We start from the raw sequence: 11,299 nt of genomic DNA, 5'->3' as shown, positions 1-11,299 counted from the left end.
AAGTTATACCTAACTCAAAATAATTCCATGAGACATATTATGGTACTCCCAACTTCCATTCCGAAGAAACCATTGACAATATTATAATAGTAACATAAAGACGAAATAACACTAAGATTGAAAATGATTTCATATTAAGTACCTGATTAGTAAATAGTGAAAATCTATTTATAATCTCTAGCGGCATGATGCATGGTGATTGCATCTATATATAATAAATGACTCAGTTAGCATAATGTTACTAGATTATCATAATGATTGAAACTTCTTCAAATGATAAGTTTTCTATAGTTATATAAATGTACAATCAATTATAACTAAATTAATACACCAAATTCTTAAGAATCTGATTAGAGAATGAAAAAAATTCACTCATAATCTCCGGTGGCATAATATATGATAGCTGTTATATCTATGTAAAAATTGACCAAATTAGTAACATGTAAATGCAAACAAAAGACTAAGAGCAATATACATATATATAAAAATTTAGATTTACCGTTGGACCACCAATGTTTGCTAAGATAAAAAAACATATAGAAACTGATTTAAATTACTCGAATAATTTGGAAAATGATTCTCACCAGGTGTTGCTTGGACAACCAACTTTATATTACAAAATAATAAATATGTTAATCGACATCATGTAACATAAACAAAAAATTTCATAATCATATTCATTAGAATAATGTCATTTATCTTGGCTTTCTATTTGCGTTAGAAGTATTCATTTCTTAGATTTTTTCTTCTTCTCACTTGAACTTTTAAGTCTTTCATAAGCCATTCCCTTTCATTTTCTTCGAAGGGGGTTGAGTGCCTCATTATAATCATTACCAGTGTCATCAATCACAATCACATTTGATCGGTATAATAATAGTTCAGTCTTTGCATTTTCCATGTTTTTTGACACTATTCTTATAATGTTTAAATTTTCGGCTCTTAAACTTATCAATTTAAAAGATTATTATATTAATGTGGAAAATCGATTAAATTTAGATGAACTCAATGATATTTAATGAGATTCATCACTTACAATTTCTTGTTTGGTTCCTTTAGTCTATTTTTAAAAAAATTAGCAAATGTAATGCTAATAATCGACATATTCTCAATTAGCACTTTCAAGGTATGCCGACACAACCATCATTTTGATTCAAATAATTTGCATTTACAAGAGATTGAAAAGTCTGCATGGTAAAATCTAACAATATTTTTATGTCGATTTCTAATACACTTGAGAGTATATAAATAAATCAGTCCATCAAATATAATACTTGAAATAATTTAAAAGAGAATTTTCAAAAATTCTATATTGAACTTGTTAGAAATGGTGCGTGTATGCACTAAAGCGGCATAGTCCAAGATCTCATTATTTGAAACCTACAATTTAGGCTTCTCACGAGAAGTGCAATAATCTTGACTTTCAATTTCTCTTATATGCTTCAGTTGTTTTCATAATAGTAGACAAATTCTACACGACCTATAATGCATTCTTCGACATACATTGAAAAATATTGTTAGTATTCTCACTCCTTTGCCTTGATGTTATACTACAAGTAAATGTATCACGATCAAAAGCTAAACTCAATTTATGTCTAATGTCATATAATCTCTAAAGCCAATTGTTATTCTCAATATATCACTCATCTTCAATTTTCTTCTAATTAGATTCATATTCTAATATGTATCTATATATAAGCTTTAAGAAATATTTATCTTTAAAACTCGGTTTGTTATAAGATGTGGGATGTTTTAATTGACATTTTTCTTGATGTGCCAAGTGCGTTAACGATATTGTGTATTTGGAAATATTGTTCTAATGGCGTTTGCCGTGCCTGCATCCTGATCAATAAACATTGGTTTCGGAGCATTATTTCTCATATACTTTTAAAAACGGCTAAAATAACCAATTACATGATTTTGCAATCTCCTTTTATAAAAAAAAAAAAAAATGCACACAGAGTATATATCAAATGGTGATTAATTCCAACAAAATGTGCACATATCATTTTTATACGTTGGTGCGATATGTAGTGTCAAATACCAGCACATTATCGAAACAATCGTAATCAAATTAGAATAAGCTATGTCTCCAAAACAAATTTGTCAATCTATTATATTGATATACCTGTACATCATATAAAAATATTGGATTTTGCATTTGCATACAATGAAAATAATTTAGAAGATTTTGACGATCTCCCTCATTTACATCATTGGATACTGTTTGTTCGTAAATAATTTTGACAATCACGCAAATTAAAACCCAAGTTTTGGCTTCCTCTAGCTTCATTTGCTGAAAACTTATATGATGTAGTCTTTCGATATCGACTTTAGTAATATCAACTAAAATACTTTTGCAAGTATGAGATATCAATCTTCAAAATCTAATAAAATGCTTTTGATCTTTTTTAATAATAGATAATTATACTTAGAAATATACTTTATGACTTAATTGTTATCATTGTCAACCTTAAATTTGATATGAGTAAAACAGTCACATCTAACTTTATACCTCTGATTTTTTTTCTTTACCATATGAGCTGTCATAATGCCCATCACAATTATATACAAAAGTCCGTTGGATTAGTTTTCATTCACTATTTCTAAACATATTACCCTTTCTCACTTCAAATCCTTTATCGATTGCCTATGCCACATATTTATGATATGCTTCAAGTTCATTTAAAAACACCATTCTTACCGTAATACGTGATATGAAAAAAATTTTGAATGATATTTTCAAATGATTTCATTCCTACTGCAAATTCATACGTGATATAGAAAACATCATTCCTACTGCAAATTCAAAATCTTTTCATATCACGTATTACAGTAAAAATGATGTTTTTAAATGAACTTGAAGTATATCATAAATATGTGGCATAGGCAATCGATAAAGGATTTGAAGTGAGAAAGGATAATATGTTTAGAAATAGTGAATGAAAACTAATCCAACGGACTTTTGTATATAATTGTGAGGGGCATTATGACAGCTCATATGGTAAAGAAAAAAAAATCAGAGGTATAAAGTTAGATGTGACTGTTTTACTCATATCAAATTTAAGGTTGACAATGATAACAATTAAGTCATAGAGTATATTTCTAAGTATAATCATCTATTATTAAAAAAGATCAAAAGCATTTTATTAGATTTTGAAGATTGATATCTCATACTTGCAAAAGTATTTTAGTTGATATTACTAAAGCCGATATCGAAAGACTACATCATATAAGTTTTCAGCAAATGAAGCTAGAGGAAGCCAAAACTTGGGTTTTAATTTGCGTAATTGTCAAAATTATTTACAGACAAACAGATCCAATGATGTAAATGAGGGAGATCGTCAAAATCTTCTAAATTATTTTCATTGTATGCAAATGCAAAATCCAATATTTTTATGATGTACAGGTATATCAATATAATAGATTGACAAATTTGTTTTGGAGACATAGCTTATTCTAATTTGATTACGATTGTTTCGATAATGTGCTGGTATTTGACACTACATATCGCACCAACAGATATAAAATGATATGTGCACATTTTGTTGGAATTAATCACCATTTGATATATACTCTGTTCGGGTGTGCATTTTTTTTTTTTTTTTATAAAAGGAGATTGCAAAATCATGTAATTGGTTATTTTAGCCGTTTTAAAAGTATATGAGAAATAATGCTCCGAAACCAATGTTTATTGATCAGGATGCAGGCACGGCAAACGCCATTAGAACAATATTTCCAAATACACAATATCGTTAACGCACTTGGCACATCAAGAAAAATGTCAATTAAAACATCCCACATCTTTATAACAAACCGAGTTTTAAGGATAAATATTTCTTAAAGCTTATATATAGATGCATATTAGAATATGAATCTAATTAGAAGAAAATTGAAGATGAGTGATATATTGAGAATAACAATTGGCTTTAGAGATTATATGACATTAGACATAAATTGAGTTTAGCTTTTGATCGTGATACATTTACTTGTAGTATAACATCAAGGCAAAGGAGTGAGAGCACTAACAATATTTTTCAATGTATGTCGAATAATGCATTATAGGTCTTGTAGAATTTGTCTACTACTATGAAAACAACTGAAGCATATAAGAGAAATTGAAAGTCAAGATTATTGCACTTCTCGTGAGAAGCCTAAATTTCTAACAAGTTTAATATAGAATTTTTGGAAATTCTCTTTTAGATTATTTCAAGTATTATATTTGATGAACTGATTTATTTATATACTCTCAAGTGTATTAGAAATCGACATAAAAATATTGTTAGATTTTACCATGCAGACTTTTCAATCTCTTGTAAATGCAAATTATTTGAATCAAAATGATGGTTGTGTCGGCATACCTTGAAAGTGCTAATTGAGAATATGTCGATTATGAGCATTACATTTGCTAATTTTTTAAAAATAGACTAAATGAACCAAACAAGAGATTGTAAGTGATGGATCTCATTAAATATCATTGAGTTCATCTAAATTTAATCGATTTTCCACATTAATATAATAATCTTTTAAATTGATAAGTTTAAGAGCCGAAAATTTAAACACTATAAGAATAGTGTCAAAGAACATGGAAAATGCAAAGACTGAACTATTATTATACCGATCAAGTGTGATTGTGATTGATGACACTAGTAATGATCATAATAAGGCATCTTTGAGTGATGTTTTTGTATTGAACCCTCTTCAAGAAAATGAAAGGGAATGGCTTATGGAAGGCTTAAAAGTTCAAGTGAGAAAAAAAAAAAAATCTAAGAAAAGAATACTTCTAACTCATTAGAATAATATGCCATTTATCTTGGCTTTCTATTTGCGTTAGAAGTATTCCTTTCTTAGATGTCGATTATTCTAATGAATATGATTATGAAATTTTTTTTTATGTTATATGATGTCGATTAACATATTTATTACTTTGCAATATAGAGTTGGTTGTCCAAGCAACACCCGGTGAGAACCATTTTCCAAATTATCCGAATAATTCAAATCAGTTTCTATATGTTTTTTATCCTAGCAACATTGGTGGTCCAACGATAAATCTAAATTTTCATAAGTATGTATATTGTTCTTAGTCTTTTATTTATAATTACATGTTACTAATTTGGTCAATTTTTACATAGATACAACAGTCAATATACATTATGCCACCAGAGATTATGAGTGGATTTTTTTCATTCTCTAATCGAGTTCTTAAGAATTTGGTGTATTAATTTAGTTATAATTGAATGTGCCTTTATATAACTATAGAAAACTCATCATTCGAAGAAATTTCAATTATTACAATAATCTAATAACATTATGCTAATTGAGTCATTTATTATATATAGATGCAATTACCATACGTCATGCCGCCGATGATTATAAATAAATTTTCACCATTTACTAATCAGGTACTCAATATGAAATCATTTTTAATCTTAGTGTTATTTCATATTTATGTTACTATTAATGTGCGAACAAACAAAGGCCTAATTATACTAAGCAGACAAGACATGGCAATTCCTAACCAAATTCTCGCATTTTTTAATTTTCTTTTTTAAAGAATGATTTTTTTTTATAGGTTGATAGATATTTTTTAGCAGCAGCGACAAGGCAAAGCCAACCTTCTAACAGTCAATTGAGAACCGGATTAAAAATCCAAGTTGCTAAGAAATTTTAGCCGAAGTAGTAATTAAATTGGGTTCTCAATCAATTGTCGGAACACCTGGTACTTTTGTTCTAACTTCATGACATCAGCATGAGCAAGAGTTAGATAGTGTGCCCAACTTACCTGATTTTAGTGATCTTTTGTAACACTACCTTGAGGTTGCGCAACCTCGAGCCCCAACTAAAGTCACATCGGTGCCGAGTTTGTGCGACTCTTGGGGAGGGCCACCGACGCCATTTATGTCGTGCGATGTTGGTCAGATCTCAACTAAGTACTTTGCAAATTCTGAACAAATAGCATCGTCCAACTTTGGCAATATTCAATAGTGAGTCCTTCGCATTGTCCCTTCACGGGGTCGTGGCGCCTTAGTTGTTGATTCCCCATTGACATGAAGAGTGGACCATAGGAACGCCCTTTCATGTCTCAAAGATATTAGCAAAGCACAAATAACATGGGTACAAGGAGGGTAGATGGATCCAAAATCGAGCCGGAGATGAAGACCACGGGAACCAAAAGCACTGTCACGCCTCGTCTTCGATGGCTTTGAGGGTTTAGAATCCCCAAGTCAAGGCTGCCTGGTCATGGCTCCCCTTGCTTCATCATGCGGCAGCTTTGACGAATGAACGCCCACCTCTCTACTTGGGAGTCGATCTTGCCACCAAAAAGTCGAAGTCTGGTTCGAGGATGTTTGTACCTACAGGTGATTTTCCCAGAATTTTATGCCCTCATCGCGAGATGCTGAGATCCATGACCGTTTCTGTGGGATGTGGCTGTTACTGCATTAGATGCAGTTTTGCAGACTCTAGCCTCCTCTTTGCTGTTGGAACCTACACATTCAAGCTTCAAGTTAAAAGTAACCCCGGCACAACCACATGCTATATCCGCCACCATACACCACCATCCATGGACAATGCCATTTTTTTTGATGACCTCGGACTCCCACACCGGTTGCGCTATAAGGGTCCAAACCAGCCGACACCAACTGGAGGAGAGCTAACCCGGCTCCACAGACTAGCCTCCATGTAAGTCAAGAATATTGTAAGATGGAGGGCAGAGGGACTTGAACTTGGGATCAATCATCCACGAGCCCACGCCTACCACTCCACCAACCCCTTGAAGGTGACAATTCCATTAACCATCTCTTCCGAGCACCGCCATGAGCCATCAAACATTTTTTTTTCAAACAAAAAAACATGCAGAACAAATACGTAGAAGATATGAATAAGTTAGTTGAGATGCGGCTAGCGTGAGTTTTTTTTACCTAAAATCCTCATTCGTATCAGTGATTTAAAAAGCGTATTTCTCAGAGAGAATCACAGTCTAGAATGCCCACGATGGCTAAAAAGGATGTTTGGTTAAATGCTTGGATATGGTTAAAATCAAGTTGATGACGAATGAAAAGAAACAAATGCGCCAAGTGGTCAGTGTTCCAAAGAATCTAATATGATGGGTTTGCTTTTGCTAACGATGGATGATGCATGCTGATGATTATGGATTTGGCTTACGCATTTCATCGAACACGTAGTTAGCATGTCTAGATCCGAAGGAAATCGGCAAGCAGTGTTCAGAATCAACACAACCAACTTATTCAGACCTTGACACGATCATGAACCGAAGACAACGAGTCTACATGTCTTACTTGGAACATGGCAAAGCAGAGGATTCAACAACGGGATGAGCGTATCATCGCGAGAGTCCCTACCTGGCTTGGGCGTAGAAGAAGAGGCGTGTGTGCTGGGCGTAGAAGAAGAGGCGTGTGTTCTGGGCGTAGAGCAAAGAGTGGGGGAAGAGAAGAAAAAGAAAGGGAAAAGGAAAGAAGGGCTGGGTCGGCTTGGCCCCAGCCCAGTCCCGTTGGTTTTGTTTGTTTTTGTTTTTTGTTTTTTTTTCTTTTTTAAATAATAGTTTTTTCAATTAATTTTCTATTTTTCTCTCTCTTTTTTTCTTTTAATGAAATGGCTCTATTACTACCAATGCAAACGCTCCTAATGTCTATATGTCATGCAATTCAATGGAAATTAATTTTTGGTTAGGATTTAAAAACTAATTCCTAATATTTTACGGGATTAAATAAAATGGTAAAATTTAGGTGTTAACTACGGAGTAACATCGTTGGATGATTAAACCAGCTCAGTAGAAATCTATTCGAGTTACTAACACATGAAAGAGAAAATTTTCAATAGCATCTATGTCATAGCTAAAACATAGCTTGCCGAAACCTTTTGGTCTTAGCTGAATTAAGTTTTTATGGTGATTTAAGGCAAGAAAAGTTATCCTGCATAAATAGGATTGCGCAATTTATGCCAAAAATATTACATCAAAGTTAGACAAAGGAGAGAATAACATCACATCTACCTTACCTCGTTATGATCCTAGCCATTCACTAGATTTTGATTATCCAGGGTGATATAATCAAGAGTACTACATCCAAGACAAGGACAACACAAAACAAAGTTATCGGGAAACTTGAAGTTAATGAACTCCATTTAGTCTTGTTCAAAGCAAAGTATACACATCAACATACTAAACCAAGCCTAAATTCCATATTCTGTCTTCATTGTCAAATTTTACAAGACAATTAAATATCAACTGATTAGAAATTGCCATATTAAGGAAAAGGGTCACTCTCTCTATTGACCTTCCTCAAAATCACATTTGAAAAATTATGCAATTTCCATGTTCACTCCCATGCTGCAAATATGATGGCAAAATTGTCCTCTCCGTCATCCTACATAAATTTGCAGCACATCTTCAGAAAGAATATTGAAAGAGAATGTTAGGAATATTAGAGCAAGATGAAGACTTAGAGCATCGATTCTCGAAGAAATGCAACAAATACAATAACATCATAAATCTTCACAAAGAATGCATTTAGCAATTGAGAAGTCTAGCGGATAATACTGGAGCTATTCAATCAAAGGATAAATCACATTTTAGGTGAATTCTGAACCTTCACTTCAAAACCGTAAGAAAATTCGAAACTAATGGTAGATCATTAAATTATTGAGGCAATAAAACTCGTAGAGCAAGGTATTATAACATTGGTATACAGGAAAAATACCACATATACCTTGGTAGTACCGTCAGCCTTCTCCAATCGCTTCCCAAGACCAACCTGGCGGCAAATCTCAACAGCTTTTTCGTTATGAGGAAGACTAGTAGCAAAGAAAAGTGGGATCTTCTGTCCACGAGCTATGGAATTCATTACATCAATGGTGGAAATTCCTATTTGTATCATCTCTTCCGAGTAGATTCTTTCATGGGGATTTATAGAGCTTCCTACGAAAGGGAAAGTTCATCCATTATATAAGACACCACAAGAAAGTTCTTGGATTGCCACAACTGCCATGGAATATTTGTGGCTTCATCGACATCAAAATTATTGCCACAGCAACAATTCACCAGTAATATCTAGTTAGCCTTTGGCAGAATTAATAACAAGAAAAGTACAAACTGGATATAGTCACAAATCGAGTTTACCCAATACTAAATGTACACAATAAAAGTCATTAAAGCACGATACAAGTTGCCGTGCTCTCTCCCCCTTCCAGACACAGTCATTTTCATTCTTCAAAAGGAAAGAAATTAGAGGGCCACCAGAAAACTACACAAAACTTCCTAGCCCAAATCAATTGGGCTACAAAACAGGCGTGCGTTCATATGTCTAAAGGCAAATAAAATTACTTTAACCAGCAAAATTACAATTTCAACCATCTACTTTCTCTGGATAAGTAGCGCTAATAAAATAACAAATAATAAACAAACAAAAAGTAGCAAAGCATTTGGCTTCTCCAGCAAATGCTTAATGTCTTTCATGTCATCTTCAAGTTTTGCAAGCGAAGCCTTTGTGACAAAAGGCACTTTGTATGGTGACAGCAGGCAAAGAAGTCACATTTTTTATCCTTACAATTGTAGTAGAGCTTGTCTTTTCCAAGATTTTTACGGCAGCACGCTTGCCACAATCACACTTTTTTTATTTTGAAAGGTGAATTTGCTCAAAGTACCCTTACCCTTATTCACACTGGATGACAACATGATGTACCTGTAATTTAACCATTTTATCTCTTGTCTAATTGTTAATATGAAATCATTCATATTGCGCTTAATCTATGTGAACCTCAAACAACACTATAAGTCACTTAAACCACAAGTATCAATTCAAGTGACTAAATATTAGAATAGCTTAATAGGCAATGCAAGAGATAAGGTCACGGAAAAGGTGCAGTTTCATCATACAATTTAAAAAAAAAAATCAATCAAGCAAGAAAATGATATTCTTCTTCCTCTTTATGCTTAACTAATATCAACCTTTTAGAATTCATGATCAAAAGATTAACGCATCATCTAAATCTTAATAGGAAAAAGTAGGATCACACATGCACATGGAGAGAGCGAAGTATACCCAAGTAACATACCTAAAATTTGTGAGGAAAACAGCCCAATTAGCTACTCTATCCCAGAATGACTTAAACAACGCATTAGATAATTCACTTCACATATCTTTTGTGCAGAAATCAATGTAGGGTATTGACAAGTAAATTTCTCACATATTGACAGTGAAAGAGTATCTGAGACTATCGAATTCCTGTATACCGAATTAAGTAAATGGAGATGGGCAGTGAACCACCAAGTCGACCTCAAACCCAATTTCCGAAAGCAAAAATTGTCACTAAAAAATTCGATACAAGTTGAAATAAAAGTGAACTTAGCAATATTCTTGTTGCAGGCAATGGGCAAAGGAAGCTCGGGAAGTTGGAGACCATGTAGGAGATAAGGTCAACCAAAAAAAGTGCAATTTCATCGGATCCATTTTTAGTTTTTAATCAATCAAGCATGATGTTGATATTCTTCTTCCTCTTTATGCTTAACTAACACCAACCTTTTAGAATTAACAATCAAAAGATAAACACATGATCCAAATCTTAGTAGGAAAAAGTAGGAAACACACGCAGAGGAAACACACGCAGAGGAGAGAGAAAACTATACCCAAGTAAAACGTCTTGGCGTGCTCGATACAAACCTCGCCGCACCTCTCGTGGGCCTCGTTCAACAGGTTGCCACCGGTCAATCCCTCCGCTTCCTCTGGCTTCTTCACATCAAGAGCCTCCTCCCGCCTCTACTTCCTCATCAAACCCGCCTACTTTAGCATCACCTCGTAAGGGTGTAGCACAAAATTCAACATGTCACATTGAATTTCTTATCCTATGGAAGGTGGTAATTTTTTACCGACACACAATGCAATGAGTTTTACAATTCCAAAGACCTCATAACACCTTAAATTGGGATTCTATGGGACTAAGGTTTTACAATACGCATTGCAGTTTCCATCTAATGTGCTATTCAAGTTCCACTAAAACTATAGCGTAGGTTTATGTTAAAGTTGAGTTGATTGCTTAGTATGCGAGACAAGCAAAGACAATTAGTATTTAGAGACTTCAATAAAGCTAATGCAGGACCCCATAACAGGCATGATATATGATTGCCAAAATTTCTCCCATTCAACTATTTGAAATAGATAACTGAAATAGATTTACAGACTACAGATTCAGTGGAGACTAGCTTGACATGCTTTTACATTTCAAGTTCCACAAAATCTTCAATTAATATGTTCATCATATGGTGAAAGACATGAAACTAGTCCCATAC

This window comes from Eucalyptus grandis, chromosome 7, assembly GCF_016545825.1.
Source record: "Eucalyptus grandis isolate ANBG69807.140 chromosome 7, ASM1654582v1, whole genome shotgun sequence".
Taxonomy (NCBI): Eukaryota; Viridiplantae; Streptophyta; class Magnoliopsida; order Myrtales; family Myrtaceae; genus Eucalyptus; species Eucalyptus grandis.
The sequence above is the reverse complement of the archived record's forward strand: the minus strand, read 5'-3'. Positions refer to the sequence as shown.